The sequence below is a fragment of the Hydra vulgaris genome, chromosome 02 (genome assembly GCF_038396675.1).
Source record: "Hydra vulgaris chromosome 02, alternate assembly HydraT2T_AEP".
Lineage (NCBI taxonomy): Eukaryota > Metazoa > Cnidaria > Hydrozoa > Anthoathecata > Hydridae > Hydra > Hydra vulgaris.
In genome coordinates this window covers 19,377,501-19,402,436 of record NC_088921.1, presented here as the reverse complement: position 1 = coordinate 19,402,436, position 24,936 = coordinate 19,377,501, and the positions used below count along the sequence as shown (strand labels likewise).

General features: G+C 24.9%; 1 protein-coding gene across 1 annotated transcript in view; it reads left to right on the top strand.

Moving 5' to 3' along the window:
- Positions 1-3,793: 3,793 nt before the first annotated feature.
- The window catches only part of LOC136076435 (uncharacterized), a 57,380-nt gene continuing 36,237 nt past the window's right edge, over positions 3,794-24,936 (top strand). The window contains exons 1-3 of the mRNA XM_065789824.1: positions 3,794-3,852; positions 14,342-14,389; positions 15,391-15,438. The gene's annotated coding sequence lies outside the window, so the exon portion shown is untranslated. The remainder of the gene's footprint in view (positions 3,853-14,341; positions 14,390-15,390; positions 15,439-24,936) is intronic.

Here is a 24,936-nt window from a genome sequence, read left to right as displayed (position 1 = left end):
ATTACTATTATTAACGAGCTAATAACCCCATTGAAAAAACATTGCATACAGCAAGCTAATCCATTCCAAGATTCAACTGATAAAGTAGTTTCTGCATCAAAAACTGTAGTTTATTATAAAAGCAAGACTTTCTTTGAAGTTTGACGTATTTGTCTTTATAATGTTTAACTATAACTATATAATTTCTGTGGAAGAAAATATCATAATACTTAATTAGCATTATTGATAACATATCATTTGTATCATAAGTATGATAATCTTAATTATAAGTTATGTTTTGTTTAGTAACACTGAAATATTATTTATGAATTTAACAGAATGGCTTAGCCCCGATCCTAAATTCTTGCACAGATGGGATGATTGTGTTAAGTGCTTGAAATCTGACCTTTGTTTTACACAGCAAGTTGGCTGGCATAGTAGACAACCACATTATTCAAAGAAAAAGTTTGCTGTAAGTAAAAAAATTGTTAGGTTTTCAATATTATTTTTATATATTGTTGTCAATCTATTACTAAAGCTACAAGTATATAAATATATGTCATGGTAGTATAGAGTAATGCAGATACATATGAACATTTGATAAAATTATTTTTGATACATAAATTGCTTTCAAATTGTTCTGTAGGTATTGTCCGACTAATGCAGATGTCTGTGAATCAGCAAATGCCATTATTGCACATTTTCCTTCAGAAAAGATTGTAAATAACTTTCAGAGCTATCAGTTAATGTGATCTTTATAATTTTTATTGAAACAATTGTTAATGCTATTTGTGTTTAATTTCTTCTTTGTTAGGAAACATGGTATACTGCTCCGACAAATAAATAAACTATAGCTGGTGGAAAAGTGAAAGAAAAGCTTCGCAACACATGGCAAAATATTAAATCAGTGGGTATTTTAAAAAATTCTAATGACCAGCAATTAGTTGAAGAACATTAAGTGATGTTTTGATTTATATGATTTAGTTATTGTAAGTAATATACTGTGTTTTATATTTTTAGTAAATATTATATATATATATATATATATATATATATATATAACCATTGAAATTTTGTTTGATAAGTTATATTTTGATAAAATGTATATTCATCTTTGCACAATTTTATATCATATAGTAGAGAAAATTTAAGTTTTTTTTTTATTTTAAAATTTATATAGAAGAACAAATTCAAGATGATCTTAATTTGCTTAAATTTAATAGTTAACCATAGACTGAAGTTTGCCAGAAATGGAAACCAACTTCGAAATTTAGGTTAAAAAGTTTTCATTCAGGCACTAAAAACATTCCGAATTTTAAACTTCTTTTGGATCTAAAAGCAGATGCATTGGTAAGTATTTTAACTATTTGTTCTGTTATTACATGTTTATATATTACTGACTATATGTTACCACAGAAATACAAAATAATGTCTTTTTTTATAGGTAAATATCAATTTTATTCAATCGAGTACGCAGAAAAACAATGAGCATTGCAACAACTTTTTGTTTCAAAAAATTCCATTACATGCAAAAAAATTGATAGGCCTAGTTGCGAAGAAATATTCCATGCGAGATGGCTAGTTTTTTATTTTAAATTAAAATTTATGATTAGCATAAATATATAAATGACAGCTTTCAATCTGACAGATTGACAGTTTTAAAGAGGGTGGAAAATTACCTATGAACATTAAACTGACAATAGAAAAATCATATTTATACATTCATGTGGATATATATATATATATATATATATATATATATATATATATATATATATATATATATATATATATATATATATAAATATATATACATATATATATAGATATATATATATATATATATATATATATATATATATATATATATATATATATCTATAAATATATCTATATATATAAATATATATACATATATATAATACGTAGTATCATTGTCTAACCAAGTCAGTGCGTATCACAATCACGGACGCGTTTCGCCCTCTGGGGCTCATCAGCGTGATGATGTGATACCGAAGGTGTATAAACACACCAGCTCACCTTCTTGGCAGATCAATGATACTTGTGGTGCTAACAATCCATACACAGAATTGTATATACCAATTCAACCAGAATTGTATATACAATTCTGTATTGGATTGTTAGCACCACAAGTATCATTGATCTGCCAGGAAGGTGAACTGGTGTGTTTACACACCTTTGGTATCACATCATCACGCTAATGAGCCCCGAGGGCGAAACGCATCAGTGATTTGGTTAGACAATGATACTACGTATTATTTATATACACCAATTTTCTGTACTAGTAGTTACTAGTCGTCACGTGAGTGCCGTACCGTGGTTGGTACATTTTTTCAAATATATATATATATATATATATATATATATATATATATATATATATATATATATATATATATATATATATATATATATATATATATATATATATATATATATATATATTATACGGTAAGAAAGAACTTGTGCTCTTTTGGCTATTGTATGATTGACATGCTGCATACGTTCCATACGTTTATGTAAAGAAGCTAAGAAAAAATCTCCTAGTGTTAAAGAATGTGGCAAATCATTTCTTTTTCCAGCCAATGTATGTATATTAAATATAAATAAACTACTAAAGCATGATTCAAAATTAAAAAAATGTGATTAAAACAATTATGTTGTTATATTGTTTAATCATTATCATTTGTTTATTTTTTCAGTCAGTTGAAAATGCTGAGCAGTCAATTAATAACATTAAGATATTATATAATGACCTGAATCTGACACTTCAACCTTTAGTTTATGCTGTACCACCAAACATTGCTGTTGTTGTGTACAACAATCACAGGTGGTCATTTGAAACCCCCTTGAAAGCAATGGATTTTTCGTTTAAATTGATTCAAGTGAGTTTAATGTTATTACTGATATTTGCGTTCCTGCGAACAGATTTTATTGATGATTCTTTATCATTTTCAATTATTTGTCTTTAGATCTTGGATAAGGAATACAATACTACAAGTTTTCCAGCTTAGATTTTTTTACAAAAATGTATATATTGTTTTAATTGCCCCGATTTTTGACGTATCATATTCGAAAGCAAGTGAATTTGCTTCTGACTTAAATCTAAAAGTTGACTGTATAGTTGCATTATGTGTAAATAAAATAATATTTCTAGATGATTATACGATAATGATACAAATGGAAATATTATTTGTTTTTTAGAGTTATATTATACCTATACTTTAGTTTTTTTGCGAGGTATTTAAAGTTCCGTTTTGAAAATAAAGACAGTTTATTAGTAAATTTTCCACATAAAAAAGGCAATTTACGGAAGTTTACCAAAATATTTGGTTATCTTAACAAAAACATTTGGTGAATATTTATGCACCAAATATTTTTGGTGAAATTTACAAAATCATTTTGTGAAATTTACAAAATAAATTTTACCAAATTATTTGGTTACTTTAACAAAAACATTTGGTGCATAAATATTCACTAAATGTTTTTTGTAAAAGTAACCAAATTTTTTGTGAATTTCACAAAACGTTTTTTGCAGTGTAACCATTACACACACATATTTGTAGACATATGTATATATGTATTCAAGTATATATATATAATATATTTATATATATATATATATATATATATATATGTATATTTATAAATATCTATATATGTATATATATTTTGTATATATATATATATATATATATAAATATATATATATATATATATATATATATATATATATATATATATATATGTAATCTTATTTATTCATGTATTATCATTGTTTATTGTTAGTTTTGTATCATTTAGAAACTTTAATATCATCAAAAATATTTACATTTTGTTTTGCTAAAAGAGGTTATTATGTTTTATTTATTATTAACATTGCATATATATACATATATATATATATAAATATATATATGTGTGTGTGTGTACATTTATATATATATATATATATGTATATATGTATATATATATATATATATGTATATATATATAAATATATATATATGTATATATATATATATATATATATATATATATATATATATATATATATATTTATTAATAATTATTTATATATTGTATTTATTTATTGTTAATTTTGTATCATTTAAAAACTTCAATATTTTTGTTTGTTTTTTTTATTTCATAAATCTTTATTTAAAATTGATTAGCATAACAAGTAATGAATTGTACAATTTTATCTGTTTTTTAATTTTAATAGTTTGCTAAAAATATAGGCGAGGAACATATTGTTTATGCATGGAAAAGACAGTAGAGCTTTCAATATTGCTTGGGAGCTAGAGTTAACTGACGCCATCACGAAGGATTCTAAGGTGTTTTTGAATAAAAGGTTTTTGGTAAATTGTTATTTTTGCGGTGTCAAGAACATATGGGAATCTATTAGGGTTTCAGCTGTTGGTTTGAGTTACTTTAGTATTTATAGGATGGCATGGTTCTGCAAGGATCTTTTTGAGTGTTTTAATACAGATCCTGTCAAGTTACTTTTCGATGTCAAAAATAATATTGAAGCTGCTTGAATTGGTTGCATCAATTCCAATAATTTGCACTGCATTTTTATGAAAATGTTGGATCTCTCTTTTTGCAGCAGCACTGCACGAAGTGAGAATAGGAGCGCTATATATCAAGTGGCTAATAGGGTAAGATCGGTAGACCTGTAAAAGGTTTGGCTGAGTGTGTCCAATTTGCTTAAGACGTCTGAGCAGATATGGTACTGATTTTATATTGTTGCGAACTTTTGTCCATTGTTCATCCCAATCATTATTCTCATTGAGCATAATTCCAAGATATTTGTGGCTGCTGACTATTTCAAGTTCAGTATTATTGAGTACAATGGATGATAAAGCTTGAATTTCGGAGCATCTGGGAATAATTCTTATGATTTTACATTTTGGGCCATTAAGTTTCATTTCTTTTATCTTAGACCAAATAGCGACGCCATCAACAATGGATTGAGGCAGGTTGGTAGGAAATTTATCATTAACTATATAGGTCAGTATGTCATCAGCATATTTTTCGAGGATGGTTTCCTGTGGAAGATAGACGTTAATGTCAGAAATAAATAGAATGAACAGGATTGGACCTAAAACACTACCCTGAAGTACACCTGCTTTGATACATTTCCAGTCAGTGGTGTGATCATTTGTTTTAATTCTTTGTTGACGGTAAGATAAGTAAGCTGCAATCCAAGAGGTGAGCCAGCTAGGTAGAATGTTCATAACTTTAACAGTAACTTGTCATGACTGGCAAGATCAAAACTTTTTCCAAAATCAAATAATATTGCATATATTGATTTGTTGTTTTCTTTCGCATGACTGCAGTCCTTTATAATTTGAATAATAGCGTCCATTGTACTTTGGCCTGGAAGGAAAGAGATCATCTGGTCCTGAGAAACCTGGTTTGAGTTTGCTGAGTTGGTTGACAATGTTATTAAGGGTAAAAATGGGGGTACTAGGCGGGTTTGCCTCTTGGTTAATGAAGCATGAGAGACTGGGTTGTTTCTTGCCAGTCCAAACGCTTTAAAAATGATCATTTAATTGGTTTGCCAGTGTCTCAGAGATAGGGGTTGTGATTTGACCTTTATCAGCAAAACTGATTTCACGCCAAAAATCTGTTTTTTCAGTAGTGAAACGCCTGTTATAGATTCTCTTTTATTTGGTAATTAGTTTACTAATTCGATTTGCAAGTGCTTTCCACTCTTTGTAGTACCCGGAGAAAAAGAGTTTTTGACGCTCTTTTATAAGGCCTTGAATAAGTGGTGTCATCCCAGGCTTAGGTTTAACGAGCGTTGTTGATTTTAGAGGTTAGCAGATGTCTTGGGCAGTGAATATGGAATGATAAAAGTTGCTGCAAGCAACTTGTATTTCATACGGTGAATCAACTTTTTCAATATTGGTAGATCGTATCGGTGCAACAGTGTCAGCAATTCTACCTGACCGGTAGGCAACCTTGTGGGGAATCGGGCGAGTAGATTTATAGAGATTTAGAGGAGGTTGACTAACTACAACAAGGTGATCTGAATTACCAAAACTAGGAAGGCTATTCGACACATAGCATTTAGGGGCATTACTCAAGATGATGTCAAGAATAGATGTTTTTCTGGTGAAGTGTGTATTGAGATGAATGAATTGGTGAGAACAACAAATAAAGTCAGTAGGGCAGCCATTTAGATCTTCTGCAAGAAATATTAGTGGTTTATTGCCGATTGTGTAGTCGATTTATTGCCAATTGTGATAGTGTAGTCATTAGGTTATTGAGCGCCGTAACCACATCCAGCAGAATAGCCTAATGTCCATTTTGTCATTGTGTTTACATTGGAAAAAGTCGGGGCTCACCAGCCACAAAGAATAAATTTGTTTGTTTATGCAAAGATTGCAAAAAGTGACCTACGGAGTTGTCCAGTTAAAAAGACCTGGGAGATGTGAAAATAGAAGTAGATTGTAGATGATATCATTGGGTGAGAATTATAAATGAATGTAAAGATTATTTTCTAGAAGGAATAAAATTTTAGGAATTCAAGAATAGGGTGAACAATAAATCACGCTCTAGTCATCCTAAACAAATGTTAAAATAATGGTCAAATAGTAAACAAATCAATATAGATCCCCTGGTTTATAATCAGCAACCATGGCTCAAATTACATACAAAAACAATAAAATAAAATAAGTAGATAACAAAATATTAAGTAAAATGATAAAAAATAATATTACAGGCAATATAAAAAGAAAAAATAGGCTAATAAATGTGCATCTAATTATGGTTTAAACTCTAAATAATAAATTGAAATACTCTAAATAATAAATTGAAATCTAAATAATAAACTGATAATCATCTGTGTGAGATAAAAGTATATAAATGTTGTTAATGTAACAAATTATTAATATAAAGCTCACAAAGCGCTATAATATGTGGGTGTAAGAGGTAAAAAAGTGTTGGCGCCATGAAACCAATAAAATTTAATTAGTGGATAATGGTGATCCCCTCCTCAGGTATGTACTGCGATCACCAATGACGATTCTGAAAGCCAAAGATCTGCACTAACGCCACTTGTCAGTGGCGTGTCCTTGCAAAAGATGTCACCGCCTGCACTCTATGTCATGCTAGTCAATATTGCAATATAATAGGTCTACACTACAAAAGCCAAAAAATCCTAATCCCTATCCCAGTTTTTAATACAGGTCAAACTACTAAGAGTTGCTAAAAATGTTCTGCTAAAAAAGGTATTTATGTTTTATTTAACTTTAACAATGAGAATTAAGTGTGCCTTGTTTGCCTTTAAGGTTCGGTAAAAACAGTGATTTATTTTTTTCCACTGTGGAATGTTATACATCAAGTTACCATCTTGTTATTTTTGTCTAGTTGCTTTTTTAATAGCTGTTGCAAGTTTTGTTTATTTTGTCAGTTGCTCATGTAAGTGATCATTGTTTTTCAACAATTATTATTATTGGTTGCTTTGAAGCTTTTAAACAATCCCTATCTTATAAAACATTGCTTGAATAACACAAGTTTGTTAAATTCATTTATCAATTGATACCATACTTATATCTCTCATATAAACATTTATCAAGTGTTATGTAATTTTGAACTTTCTCAAATAATTGGATTTTAACAATTTTAACAGAAAAAAAATAACCCAAACTGTTTAAAATGTTTGCATTATTTTATTTCTATTAAAAAGCTGAATATACTAATTTTTTTTATTTTCTTTCATTATATTTACTTTTTTAGAAAAATTTTATTTTATCAGTAATTATTGTTATATTAGTTTAAATGATTTTAACGCAATTTAAAATTAAATTTTATTGTACTTTAAAATACGCTAATGAAAAAATTCAACTTTTCAAAAACATAAGTATCAATGCTGTGGTAATGTATATTTGTAAAATTTTCTATAGCCACAATTCTTATAAAAACTTTTTTTTTTATAAAATAAAAAATACGAAAATTGTATCTTCAAAACATAAGTACCTTAACTGTTTAAATACAATTATGGGAAGATTTATTTGTTTCTGTAAAGCAAATATATATGTATTTATATACTTTTTATATAAGAAAAAGTTGTATTTGTAAAAAGTAATTGGGGTATTAAAATTGCTTTGTCTATCTAAAGAAATTTCTTGAGTGGCTAAAAAGTAACCTTTTATGTTAAGGCTTAAGAAAAAGTAATGCAAAAAATAGTCCTAATAATATTTCAAATACTTATCAATAAAATCTGTAAAATTAATAAACTACTTAAACAGTTCAAGCAATTGCTTTAATCATTATATTGTATGATTTTTTTATAGCAGGCTTTCGCGTAAGATGCCTGCGGTTGCACACCTTATATGACCACACATATAATACTTTCTTTTGACAACTTGGTTATGACTCTTTATAAGTTTTACAATTAGCGCTTTTAAAAAAAGCGTGAAAAAAAAAACAAAGCAAATGTAAATGCCATTTTTAATTTAATTGATTCCATAATTGCAATTAAACTACTACAAAATTTCCTGGGTACTTTATTGCAACATAATAAAAGGCGATCATTAAAAAAAATATTCAGATTAAAGTTTAAGGCAAAATGAGTACAGAAACTATCAAAAAATAATTACAAACTGTTTTATCATGGAGATTTCTAATAAAAAATTATTTATTAATAAAAATGCATTACAATAATCTTGAAACAATGGCATCTGCGAACTATTTTATAACTATTCCAAGGCGCAACATATCGTTTTTGTTTTTTATAAATGAATGTCGGTTGCGTATCTTTATTTATTGACGAACGTCAATAAATAAATTTAAGAGATTTTTGTCAACTAAAGGAGTTTTATTTTCAAATAATTATCATTCTAGTTAATAAGTTGTTAAATACATCAAAGAGGTTTAGTAAATTTATTAAGTTTTTGTTTTTAAAAAAATTTTTTACACATTTGCAAAATCATTGATAAATACAAACAAAAAAAAACTTTTTTTTCTTGTTTATTTTGTCAGTTGCTCATAAAAGTGATTGTTTGTTATCAATGGTTATTATCATTTGTTGCCTTAATGCTTTTAAACAATCCCCATTTAATAAATTACTGTATGAGTAACAAAATATTTTTATATTTACTTTTCAAGTTATATTTATTAAGTGAGACTTTATTTTGATCTCTCATATAAATTTTTATCAAGTGTTATGTAGTTTTAATTTTCTCTTATTATTATAACAAAAAGTTTGAAGTTGTTTAAATCTTGTTTAAAACTAAATATATTTACCAAGATCCCACTGCATCTTTAGTACTATTTTTGATATTAAGTCTTGAACCAAGTCTAACAAAAAGGTGTTTAAAAAATATTTAAAAATACATTAAAAAAAAAAAAATTAAAAAGTAAGTAATGGTAAAGAGATACGATTTTCAATTATCGAATTTATGTTTCATCAGTAATATTTGTTATATTTTGTGTTTTTTAACATGATTTAAAATTAAATTAAATTGAAACACTGTACTTTAAAATACGCTATTAAAGAAAATTTATTTTTTTAACAATGTAAATATTGTGTTAATGTGTTAATGTTTAGGTATAATTGTGAATATTTTAATAGCCACAAATCTTATAAAAACATTATTTCTTATAAATTAACAAAACACAAAAATTGTATTTTAAAAACAAAAGTAACATAATTGTTTAAATATAAATATTGCAAGACTTAATTGTTTTTGTAAAGCAAATATATATGTATTTAGATATTTTTTTCATATAAAAAAACTGTAAATATAAAAAATAATTAGGGTATTAAAAGTGCTTTGTCAATATTCATAAAGTTTACTTCAATACAGTTCAAATACTATAATATGTTTTTATTAAATGTCTTATTTTTATTTGGTGGAGTTCGAAGACCATTTTTTTGTATCTTTTCTTAGCAAATATGTTTTAATAATTATTTAACAATAAAATAAACCTTGAAGCAATTTTGTCATCAATAAGCAGCTTTGTTTTTTTTTTGCACTTTGTTTATAATACAGAATAGATCACGTTGTTTTTGTGAATGTTCTGCAATACTAAAGAGTAAAAAAAGCATCGTATAATACAGAATAGATCATCTTGTATGATAATTTTTATTAGTTTTACAATAACACTTTTTTAAAAAAATGTTCAAAATCCTACATATTTCTCAGTCCGCAAAATTATAAGTGTTCTTCACTTAGGACAACCTTGCCAACTTTTTGCATAACGTATTCTTCATAAAAGTAATAAATACATATCCACAAAAGTATTTAACTAAATTTTTTTCTTTTTCTGTTTTCTTAATACGATTGGCTAGGTTATATCCTCCAAGAGGAAAGGATCTGTGAGACACTTATTTTTCAATCTGTAACTTAATAGAATTTTGGATAAAAAAACTTTAATGCAAGTGATAGGTTCATATCATCTTCTAAGAATATGTACTTTGATATATATAGAGCAACAAGGATTGTTAAAGAAACAAATGTTTATCTACTAGGTTTGCTATTTTATTGAATTATTATGCACTTTTTGGGAGTCTGGGCATCATAAATTATTTATTTTCAACATAAATTCAAAACTTGCACTTAAAATAATACCTGCAATTTGCACTTATGTCATACCTTACTTATGCCAGATTTTGTAACTGCAACTCACTTATGCCAGTTTGCGCTTATACAAATTATTGGAAGTTTATTCTTCACACCTATGCCAATTCATATTTATGCAAATTTGCACATGATCCAGTTTTACAACTGCTCTGCACTTTTGCCAGTTTCCATCGTTATCAATTTGCAAATATGCAATTGTTTTCAAATTCCTTTGGTGCATTTATGCCACACTAAAAATTTTAGGTTTGCACTTAGGCCAGTTTTTGCAACTGCTTTGCACTTATGCTACTTCGGACCTATGCTAATTTGCACTTATGCTAATGTTTTAATTTTTTTAAATAATTATAGTTAAGTGAATATTTATTTAAAACTTTGTTGTTAATCTATCAATTTGAAATACTAATTTTTCTTCTACCTCCATTCAAAACCATGGCCATAGTCAAAATAATGGTCAAACAAATGTTGAAAAACTTGACTTATACTTGTACTTGGCTGCAATAAACAGCTCACTTTACTTTTTTCTGACATCAAAAACATCAATTATTTCACCAGGCAATGAATAAGCAGTTGTTTAATTTTTACCATATTTTGAAAATTAAAAAACATAGTGTAATTATTTTTACTCAATCACCACTCCAAAACTATATATATAAACATATATATATCTATATATATATATATAAATATATATGTAAATATATATATATATATATAGATATATATATAAATATATATTTATATGTTCATGAATATATACTAGGGTTTGGGAAAAGCCAGCATTTATAGACCAGAAGAGTCCGAGTCAAGTCTAAGAACATTTATCGGGTCCAGGTTCGATTCCGGGTCCAAAACTGTTTTTTAACTTGCAATTTTAACAATAGCATAAAAGGATTTTTTGTTCTCACGCCGATTTTTAAGATTGGATTTGGTATGCTTTAAGGTAAATAAAACAACTTTTAGCCAGTTCAACGTCTAACGTCTAAATTAATCCTACTTTTATTGTAATCTTACCTAATAACTACCAAATAAACTTGACATTACTTTATTAAAAATATCGCATTTTATAAAATGCATGTAAATATACTAGCAAAAATAAACTCAATTAAAATACCTGCAAGTGTTTAATACAAAACAGAGAAATTATTTTTACTTATTGAATAAAACTATAAAAAAACTAATGCACTTAATGAATTGTTTGATAATCTTGATCGAATTCTTGCACAGAAGTTGGGTGCTACAGAAAATGGTCGTTCGGAATTTGTAGATGTTGGTTTTATCGTCATTAAGGCTTGTTACAAATATTATAAATATACAGTTCTTTTTTTAGTTTTTGAAAATATAAAAATTCTTTTTTAATATCAGCTAATTTATCTCCACAACTTGGCAAAATTGGACATTTCGCACTTTCTAATATTTTATGTCGTTCTTCCTCCAGTGTTAATGGTAGTGTGTTTCGTGTAGTATTTTCGTTATTTTCAGCTGAATGCTCCTGTTCATGTTTGTTTTGCTGTTCTTCATTCTCACTAAATAATCTTTTTAGTAAATCTGTTGTATATAATTGTATTTTTTTTGAAAGCATAGTACCATTTACAGGAGAATCTATTAGCTCTTCTATTTCTTGGTTTTTACAGCTATTTATTTGAGTTAAATCGTCATTAGTAGCTTTCTACTTAAATTACCATTGGATTCTTTTAATATTCTTAACATAAAACCAATTGCTAATCGGGCTGTTGCAAGATTAGCATTGTCTCTACTAAGAGCTTCAACAGTTAATTTAATAGGCTTTAGTGTGTTTTCCAATTCATTTAATAATTTAATAATAATATTTTCTATTAAATGTACACTTTCAATATCTTGCAGAGTTTCTTTAATAATATAAAATAACTTTAAAAATCTAGGTATCATCTTGATCATTGAGTTCCAACGAGTTCTTACGTCTAACACTACCTGAAGTTCATTTCCTGAAACTATTTTGATCTTTTTTTGCAAAATATTATTTCTCACAGAAGGGCTTTAAAAAAATGATATACCATCAAGAGCGGCCATTTTAGAGAATTTTATAAATTCATAACATCTCTTTCAGCTTTAGGAACATTATTACTTGATTTTATTAAACTTTCACGAATAAAACTAGACTTAATCCCCCTATCTGATATACCATCAAGAGCGGCCATTTTAGAGAAAATTTCTTCTAAAGGCTTACTTGCGACGGAAACGAAAGTGTCGATAGTTTTAAATTGTTTGGTGCCATAATTTTCTCCTATTTCTTCCCGTGTTTTCGGGGCGTAGTGATAAGGCAAATATTGTCTTATTTTAGCCCCGGTCAAGTAAATTTTATTTATATAAAACGGCATTGTATTCTTTTTTTTAATGACAAATAAAATAAGTGTTAGTAAAGAAATTCCATGTTTAACTTCTAAATTTTTAATCATTGATGAAGTATTTCCATCTCCGTTTGATATTATCGTTAAACACTTATTGCATTTACTACTTTTCAAATCGGTACATTGAGTGAAATACTCCCAAACTTTGGAGTGCTTTGACTTAATGAGGCTGTAAAAAAATGTTCTAGTAAACTTTATGACATTTCACTTTTTTCCTGAAATAGAGAAGTAATTATTAAAAGAAAAGTGTTTTTTTAAGTTTTTTAAATACGCACTAAAAGAATTAACTTATTTACTTCAAATCTTTCTAATCAAAAGTTTTTATATTAGCTAATGCTTTTAAATACAAACATATTATATTAACAAATCCTTTGGGCATTCGCTTATATATAAAAATATTCGATTAGAAAAAATTTGAGTTATGAAGTTGATTCTTTTGGTGTGTATTCGGACATACATGGACGTATAAATAAACTTGAATGTTCTCAAAACATCTAAAAGGCCGTGGCCAAGTTTAACTTTAAGTTAGATTCACAAACCCTACTACTATATTTTTCTAGAAAGGTAGGGATCCAGTTCGACTACCCACCACTGCCTACAAAACAAGGCTAAGCATTCAAACCATGAGACTTGCCGAGCCTTAAACCGGGTATCGGACCCGGGTATTTACCCACTGACTCGTCGAGTCCGAGTCCGGGTACCCGAAACCAAAAAACTCTACTATATATATATATATGTATGTATAGAAATATATTTCTTTCTAAATAAATGTATATATATTTTTATATACAAATGTATATATATATATATGTTCACATATATAACTATATATATATACATATATATAAATGTAGACATATATATATATATATATATATATATATATATATATATATATATATATATATATATATATATATATATATATATATATATATATATATATATATATATAGATAGATATATATTCATATAAATATATATATATATATATACATATATATAAATATATATATATACATATATATATATATATGTATGTAAATATATATAGGTATATATTCATATATATATATATATATATATATAAATATATATATATATATATATATATATATATATATATATTTATATATATATATATGAATATATATATATGTAAATATATATAGGTATATATTCATATATATATATATATATATATACATATATACATATATATATATATATATATATATATATATATATATATATATATATATATATATATATATATATATATATATATATATATATATATATTATATATACATATATTAGCTTTTTATCTATATTTATTGTAAGTTTGGCTTCATTTAGAAACTTCAAATTTACCAGAAAATTTTACTAAGCGTTCTTCTAAGAAAGGTAAATATCTTTTATTTAATAATTATCAATGAGTATTAAGTGTTCTTTGTTTGCTAAAAAGGCATGGTAATCATGGTGACTTATTTTGTTTTACTGTGGAAGATAGCTAAACATCAAGTTAGGATCTTGTTGGCCTTATTTGGTTACTTTTTTAATAATTGTTACACTCATTAATTTTTTTGTTTATTTTGTAAATTGCTCATGTATAATCATTGGTTATCTATGGTTATTATCATTGGTTGGTTTAAAGCTTTTAAACAATCCCCATTTAATAAATTACTGTTTGAATAACTAAGTTCGATATATTCATTTGCCAAGTGATACCTTATTTCGATTCCTCATATAAACATTATTAATGGGTATGTTATTTTGATTTTTCTTATAAGCATAATATTAGACAAAACATATATATATATATATATATATATATATATTATATATATATATATATATATATATATATATATATATATATATATATATATAATATATAATATATATATATATATATATATGTTTTGTCTAATATAATAATTTCTGCCAGTTTTTGCAACTAATTTGCACTTATGCCATTTCAGGCACATGCTAATTCGCACAAATGTCAATGTTTATAATGTTGTAATGACCCATACTTGTACTTTGCTGGAATACACAGCTCACCTTTACTTTCCAATATCAAAGCAACATAATTATCACGAGGCAATGAAGAAGCAGTTTCTTCAGTTTTCTTTTAAGCATGTTTGCATTTTTGAAAATGATAAAAATAGCATGGAGTAATAATTTTTACACAATTACCACTCCGAAACCTCAAAATGTGTTTTGATAAAATTTGAATTTTATACACATATGTATATATATATATATATATATATATATATATATATATATTATATATATATATATATATATATATATACATATATATATGTATATATTTTTATATCTATACATATATATACATTTATTTATATTTACATATATATATATATATATATATTTAGAAACATCAATATCACCAGAAAATTCCATTAAATGTTCTGCTAAGAAAGGTAATGTTTTATTTAATATTAACAATGAGAATTAAGTGGGCTTTGTTTGCCTAAATTGTTTGGTAAAAGTGATGACTCTTTATGTTTCATGGTAAAAGAATACATTACCTCAAGTTACCATCTTTTTAGCTTTGTTTTGTTGCTCAATGGTTACTCAGAGGAAAATAATTATTTCACCAAGCAATAAAAAAAAAGATGGTGTGCAATTTTGGATATGTCGTTTAAATTCAGACCATAAACTTGTTTCTTAATATTTAGCATGTTTGTAGTTTTAATTTTAAAAAACATAGCATGGAATAATTATTTTAAGACATTCACCACTCTTAACCTTTATAACATGTTTTGATATAATATGAGTTATGTATATATTTATGCATATATATATATACATGTATATATATATATATATACATATATATATATATATATATATATTTATATATATATATACATATATATATAGATATATATATATGTACATATATAAATATATAAATATATATATATATATATTTATATATATATATGTACATATATATATATACATATATTTATATATATATATACATATATATATAGATATATATATGTACATATATAAATATATATATATATTTATATATATATGTACATATATATATATATATATATATATATATATATATATATATATATATATATATATATATTCATATATGTACATATGTATAAATATATATATATATATATTTATATATATATATATATATTTATATATATATATATATATTTATATATTTATATATGTACATATATATATATCTATATATATATATGTATATATATATAAATATATATAAATATATATATATAAATATATATATATATATATATATATATATATATATATATATATATATATATGTACATATATATATAAATATATATATATATATATTTATATATATATATATATATTTATATATTTATATATGTACATATATATATATGTATATATATATGTATATATATATATAAATATATATAAATATATATATATAAATATATATATATATATAAATATATATATATATATATATATATATATATATATATATATTTATTTATATATATATATATTGATATACATATATATATAAATATATATATATATATATATATATATATATATATATATATATATATATATATACTTATTGTCTTTTTCTTTTTTTTGCAATTTTTGTATCATTGGAAAGTTCAAAATTACTATAAAATTCTACTGAATGTTCTGCTAAATTATGTTTTTTTTTAACATTGTCAATGAGATTTTGGTTTTCCTTGTTTGCCTACAAGGTACAGTAAAAATGGTGACTCATTTTGTTTTACTGTGTAACAATACTATACTACAAGTTATCATATTGCTAGCTTTGTTTGGTTGCTTTTTTAATAATTTTTGCAATCATTAGTTTTGTTTGTTTTGTCAGTGGCTCATTTAAGTGATCTTTGGTTATCAAAAGTTATTATTATTAGTTGCTTTAAAGCTTTTAACCTATTCCCACTTGATAAACCACTGTTTAAACATTTGTTATATTCGTTTATCAAATGAAACCTTATTTATATCTTTATAAATATTTATCAAGTGTTATGTAGTTTTGATTTTTTTTATCTTATTTTTATATAAAACAAAAAATTTAAAGTTGTTTAAATCTTGGTTAAAACTAAAAATTTTGACTAAGACCCCACTGCATCTTTGGTATTTTCTTACTTAACTTTTTTATTTTTACAGAGGCCATTTTTTTGAGTTTTTTGAGTTCATGTTGTATAGTTTTTAGAGGATTTTTTTAAATAAACAAATTATATTTTGTTTTATAAAACATGGGTTTTAGTTATAGAATTTATTTTAATGTTTCCACCTAAGCAATATCTTTTTCAAAGTTAAAATGATTTTAATTTCGATTGAAAGGGGCATGATTTTTATATTATAAAAATCTTCAGCTCTTGTATTTTGTTGTTTTATTTTCAAAATATTATAAATTAACAAATTACATTCCTAATTTATCTACTACCTCTATTCAGAACCATGGTCTAATAAATGTTAAAATTCTTGACTTAATTTTTTTTTTTGCTGCAATACACAGCTCACTTTACTTTTTTCCAAGATCAAAGCAACATAATTATATCTCTATGCTATAAAGAATTAGTTGCGTTAGCTTTTATTTTTAGCATATTTTTTAAAAATAAAAAGCATGGAGTAAAACATGGAGTAATATTTTTTACACAATCACCACTCCAAACCTTAAATACGTGTACTGATGAATTTTTGAGTTATATATACATATGTTCACAAATATCATGTATATATATATATAAAATATATATATATACATATATATATATATATATATATATATATATATAAAAATATAGATATATATAGATATATATATATATATTTACATATTTATATATATGTAACATATATATATGTTATATATATATATATATATATATATATATATATATATATATATATATATATATATATATATTTATAAATATGTAACTCCTAACTGGTTGTCAGAAAGTTTTTCCATATTTTGTTGACAAAAAGTAAAAATTAAAATGCAAGACCTTAATTTTTTTTTTGTTACTTGATAGACTGCCTGCCCTAACCAAACCCTCAGTCAATGTAGCAGCACTCTCTTGCGAGTTCGGCTATAAGATAGTCGATGTAGCAACATTCCGTTACAAGTCAGGCTATTTGTCAGTCGATGTAGCAGCACTTAGTTGCGAGTTAGGCTGTTAGATAGTTGATGTAGCAACACTCCCTGCATGATTTACAGTAAAAAAAATAAAAATAAAAACATTTTATTTTAAAAAAAAAAAAATACATTGTTTATATTATTAAAAACATTCAGAATGTTTTAAAAACATTCAAAATGTTTTAAAAACATTCAGAATGTTTTTAAAAACATTCAGAATGTTTTTAAAAACATTCAGAATGTTTTTAAAAACATTCAGAATGTTTTTAAAAACATTCAGAATGTTTTTAAAAACATTCAGAATGTTTTTAAAAACATTCAGAATGTTTTTAAAAACATTCTGGTCAATAAAGTTTGCGTTTTTGCGGTTTTTTAAAAAAACGCAACAATCTATAGAACTATATGTGTGTGTGTGTATATATATATATATATATATATGGCTATTTCCACGATGGAAGAGATAAATTTTGTGTTTAAAAATATCTTTTTTCACAAGGTTTTATTTCTTTAATTATAGTTTAAACACCTTAAAATTATTGTTAAAATAAATTTTGAGTAGAAAATGTTTGAACTGAGTAGATAAATTTGATGAATGTTAGCAACTGTTTGTTCTTTTTATTATTCGAAAAAGTGAGTAAAATTTGAGCGCGAGTTATTGCAATATTTTAAACAAAACATATCCATATTTTTGTTTAGAAAGAATCTTTGAGATTACATATATGTCTTGAGTAAAAAAACTTTTACTCTTTAAAAATAATTCAAGTGTTTTTTTGTCACATACACATCTGCAAAAATAACGTTATGTCACTGAACTAAAAGCTAAAAAAGTTTAATTATCGCAATGAAATTATGCTTTATGGCAAGGTTTTTTTAGAAATTATATGTTTTAATGTAAACTTTTAATCATTACTAAAAAAAAAATTGGTCAATAAGCATTGTATTAACATATAGTTATAGTTTAAAAGCTGTTGCGTCACTGAACCCATCGACGGGATAATTAGCGTTTTATAATATAGCGCGGTAAGGAAGTCAAAATATCATGCAAAAGTTCAGATTTCGTTGTGGGTTTTCAAATTTTTCAAATTTGAATAAGTTTTAGTATTGTGAAGGGCTATTAGTAAATATTAGTAAACTTTTGGATTTATGTTAACATTTTCTTATAAAGTTGTAAATTTTTAAGATATGGAATCAAAATTAGAAGTAAAAAAAAAACGTTACCCAGAATACCAAGCTAATTATGTTTCTCGGAATGCTGATAAAAAGAAAGAAATGTCTAGAGTTAGATCTAAGAGATATCGAGAAAAATTGAAAGCCGATCCTAATAAAAAAGCAGCTTATGCTGCTAAAGCAAAATTAGGAGTTTTAAAAAGTCGCGCTTTAAAAAGAAAACTTTTAAATCAATATCAAAGACCAAGCTCATCTTTTAAAAACATTCAACAAAGAGGATCAGCATTGAAAACAGTTTTAAAAGCACTACCAACTTCAAAGGAGAAACAATCTGAAATTCTTTCAATTCTTTCAAATAGCTCTGCTTGTAAAGATAATTCGGGTCTACCTCCAGCATGTTCAAAGCTGTATGGTCTTTCTGAAAGCGATGTTTTAGCAGTTGTAAACTTTTATAATGAAGATGAAGTTTTCCAAATATCACCAAACAAAAAAGATGTCACTCGAATTCAATTATCTGACGAAAAAGCAAACAATATTCAGATACGTCATTTATATTATACGCTAAAAGAAGCTTTCGAGTTATTCAAGGAAAAGCATCTGCACATAAAAATTGGACTCAGCAAATTTTGCGACTTTCGTCCATGCAATGTAAAATCAGTAACAGAATTTCCGCATAATGTTTGTGTTTGTAGTTTGCATGAAAATATGCGATTCGCCTTAAATGCATTAACAAAATCAATTCAAGCGCCTTCAATCAAAGTTGGATCTGAAATGATAAATAACTTTGTTTGTGAACCGTACACATACGATTGTGCCTATGACAAATGCGTTGCATGCAAAGGCATGAAACAGTTTGATAAACACTTGCAAACTGTTAATACATTTGGTTTCGAAGTATCCTGGGACAAGTGGAGAAAGCCTGAAACTAAAACATATGCAAACATTGAAAAAATTTCAAAAAAGTCTACTGTAACAGAACTCATCCAACACATACCAGCTATGCGTGATAAGTTCGTTAAATACGCATTTGTAAAAAAAAAAACCAATCAACAATTTTTAATAAACTGAAGGAGGTTTCGATGAGTGTTAATTTTAAAATTGCGGTAATCCAAGTTGACTGGGCTGAAAACGCTAGGTGTTTCTATCAAAATGAGCCACAAGCGGCTCATTTTGGTCAAAATCAAGTTTCTATCATGACCCTAGCAGTCTGGAACATTGAGTTAAAAACATTTGCCATAGTTTCAGAATTAACTGATCATACTAAGTCTTCCGTTATACCGTACATTGACAAAACCCTCATTTTATTCCTGATCAAGTCAAAGAGGTACACATGTTTAGCGATAATGCCACTTCTCAGTTCAAAAACAAAAGCATTACGGCTGCAATGGTTGTGTTTGAAAAACGTTTTCATAAAAAATTCTTCTGGCATTTCTTTGCAGCGATGCACGGGAAAGGAGTTTTTGAGGAATAGGAGCTACTGTTAAGCGAATCGCAGCCCTGAGAGTTAAAACTAGTCAATACGAAATCAGGTCAGCAGCAGATTTTGCGTTAGCATTACAAGATTTGCAAATATCTGTAATTCACATGTCAGAAAACGATACAAGACAACAAAAAAATGAACTTGGATTCAGTTCAATTTTAAGTTATTCAAGAAAAATCAAAGGTATATCAAAATCACATTATTTTTATGTTCAGAATGATAACGTTGTTCCGATGCTATTACACCTGAGTATAATTAAAATTTATTACAAAATAATAAAACTTTTTAAAATGATTTTAATTTCTTTTTGTTTCGTCACTGAACGTTGCGTCACTGAACTGATAGTTTTTTTTCTGTAAAATCAAACGATATGAAAACTTTATTGTTTGTGGCTTTTTTTATGACTACCTTATTGCCAAATGAATAAATTACAACAAAAAAATCTAATAAGTCAAGCAAGAATTAAAATTTCAGCGAAAACTCCATTTAAAAGTATGCTGATAAAACACTTTTTTCCGCGTTGCGTCACTGAACTCATGTTTTAATTTTTGCTATGTAGCAGTGTTATGTTAATACAATTGTGTTTAGTTTATATAATAAAATTTTAATTCAAGATTGATTTAGAGTAATAAAAAATTATTTTTGAGTTATAGAAAAATTTCTATTAAAAAAAATTACTGAACTATGGAATTGGCCATATATATATATATATGAATATATATATATATATATATATATATATATATATATATATATATATATATTATATATATATATATATATATATATATATATATATATATATATATATATCAATCAATCAATCAATCAAAATTTATTGACAGGCTCAAGTATATATATATATATATATATATATATATATATATATATATATATATATATATATGTATATATATCATGTATATATATTTATATATATATGTATATATATAAATGTGTGTATATTCATACAAATATATATATATATATATATATATATATATATATATACATATATAAATATATATATATATATATATATATATATATATATATTTATATACATGTATATATATATAAGCCTTTTATTTATTTTTATTGTTAGTTTTGTATCATTTGGAAACTTCAATATCACTAGAAAATTCTACTAAATGTTCTGCTAGAAAAGGTATTTATGTTTTATTTAACATTAACTATAAGAATTAAGATTGCTTTGTTTGCCTAAGAGGTATTGTAAAAATGGTGACTGAATTGTTTCATTGTGGAAGAACCATATATCAGATAAGCATGCTGTTGGATTTAATTGGTTATTTTTTTAAAAAATGTTGCAATCATTAGTTTTGTTTATTTTGTCGGTGTCTTGTATTAGTGATCATTGGTTATCAATGGCTATTTCCATTGGTTGCTTCAAAGCTTTTAAACAATCCTCATTTAATAAATTGCTGTTTGACACAAGTTTGTTATATTCATTTATAGCACAAGTTTGTTATATTCATTTTTCATGTGACACCTTTTTTTGATCTCTCATATAAACATTATACAGTTTTATGTAATTTTGATTTTTCTTATAAGCATTATATAAAAAAAAAAATTTGAAGTTGTTTAAATCTTGTTTAAAACTAAAAATTTGGACCAAGACCACAATGCATCCTTTGTATTATCTTGCTCAATTTCTTTATCCATGCGGAGGCCATTCTTTGAGTTTTTGAGTTTGTGTTTTATAGCTTTTAGAGGGTTTTATTAACAAAAATAATCATATTTTGTTTTACAAAACATGGGTTTAAATTATAAAGCTTTTTTTATTTTTTTTACTTAAACAATATCTTTTTTAAATTGAAAATGGTTTTGTTTTGAATTAAATAGCACATGAATTTGTAAAAAAATTTAAATGTTTATCATTTGCTTTATCATTATTGTGCATTGAAATGAATTTTATTCAAGAAATAACTACAGCTCTTATAATTTATTTTTTTTTATTTTTCAAAATAAAAACACCATTAATAAATTAGCAAATTACATGCTTTAGATATTTATAAAAAATATCAAAACATTCAGCTTTTTAAGAAAACAAAAATAATGCAAGTTTTTTCAAAATGACCATTTAAATTTAAAAGGACCCAAAGACCCAAAGACTAACTATGGCTATTATATATTAATTTTCGCAAACATTTAAAGGAATCAATGTCACTGTTAATATTGTTAATAATATAGCTAAATACCTTTTATAAATTTGTCCCAGTATGTTTTAACTGAATAACTTTGACAATTCTCATTTGATAATAAACTTTGGCCAATAACAAGCCATAGATAAAATAATGGGTAACCCAATTATATCTGATATTGGGCATAATGAAATTGATGCAGTAAGAAACCCTGATATACTTTAAACAAAGTAAGAAGACCAGGTCATCAGATAGCAGCTTATTTTTTTTAAGCTTTTTGGTTAATTTCTAAAATAGTAAAATGATCATCAGATAATACACAACATATATGATATTATATGATATTTTTTATTAGTTTCACAATTAGTCTTTTTAAAGAAAAATTTTTATTTATTTTACAATTTTTCTCGCCCATAAAATTTTAAGTATATTTCAATTATTAATTTGTATAATTAAAATATGTAGGATTTGCATTTCTGCCACTTTTCGCAACTGCTTTGGTTTTATGGTAGTTCGGACTTATGCTTATTTGCACTAATGCCAATGTTTTTAATATTGGTTTTATAGTTATTTTTTTTTGTTAAGATTTTATTGGTTTAAAAAATTGATTTAATAAAGTAGTTTTTTTAAAAACTTATCATTAATTTATTAATTTAAAATACTGATTATTCTACCACCCTATATTCAAAAGCTAGGTCAATCAAATGTTAAAAAACTTGACTTATACATAAAGTAATATAATTTTCTAACCAGACATTAAAGAAACAGTTGCTTCAGCTTATTTTTTATCATGTATATGTTTTTAAAATTAAAAAGCAACAAGCAATAATTTTAACACAATCACCACTCCAAAAATTCCAAATGTGTTTTAATGAAATTAAAGTTTTATATATATATACATATAAATACATATATATTTATAAATGTATACATACATACATACAAATATATAAATATATATATATATATATATATATATATATATATATATTATATATATATATATATATATATATATATATATATATATATAAATGTATATAAAAATATATATATTTATATATCTATACATACATATATATATATTAGTAGAAAATCACTTAACAAAAATTTTTTCCATTTAACACTGTGTTTCATCAACAAAGATTCATCAGAAATGGATGATCAAAATAATAAAACTTCAATTTATACCAAAAATTAAATAACAGGAAGTTGCAAATGTCTTAACTACTGTAAATTTTCACACATTTGTGGAATTTGCTGACACTGTTATAAAAAGAATTCTTTAGAAATGATTACTTATGCTATATTTTTAAATGTTTTTTTAAAAAGGGTAGTTAATGTAAATATTATTTGAACTCATTTATTTTTATACTTTTTAAGGAGAAACTTATTTTTGTGCCTACATTTAGAAATTAATTCCGATCTTTTGTTTAAAAAGCATTCTTGATTTGCATGTGTAATTATTTCAAATTTTTCTTGAAGGCATAGTATGCATTTTTTGGAAATATTGTTATATGCAGGCGCTGTTTTAAGGATAGACCAATTCAGTATAAAATCATCAATATTTTTTTCTTTTAATTCCCATATATATTTTGACAGCATGGTGTCATTTGAATACTTTTTATTCTTGAAAGATTGCTTATGATTGGCAAAACGTTTTTTCCATTCACCCTCTGTTATGCCAATATATTGTTTATCAGGTAGATTCTTAGAGGAAACAACACATTTATATACCACATTTTTTGATAAACAACTTCCACTCATTGGACAATTGATTTTTTGTTTACAATTACAATTTTTTGTAGTTCTTTCATTTAGGATTTCTTTTTTGTTTAACAAAGCGTTATTGTTACCTTTAATAATTCTTTCCATATTTTTTGTGCAACTGTAGCTAACTTTAATTGTATTTCGATTAAAAATTTTATGTAATTTAATAGATCGC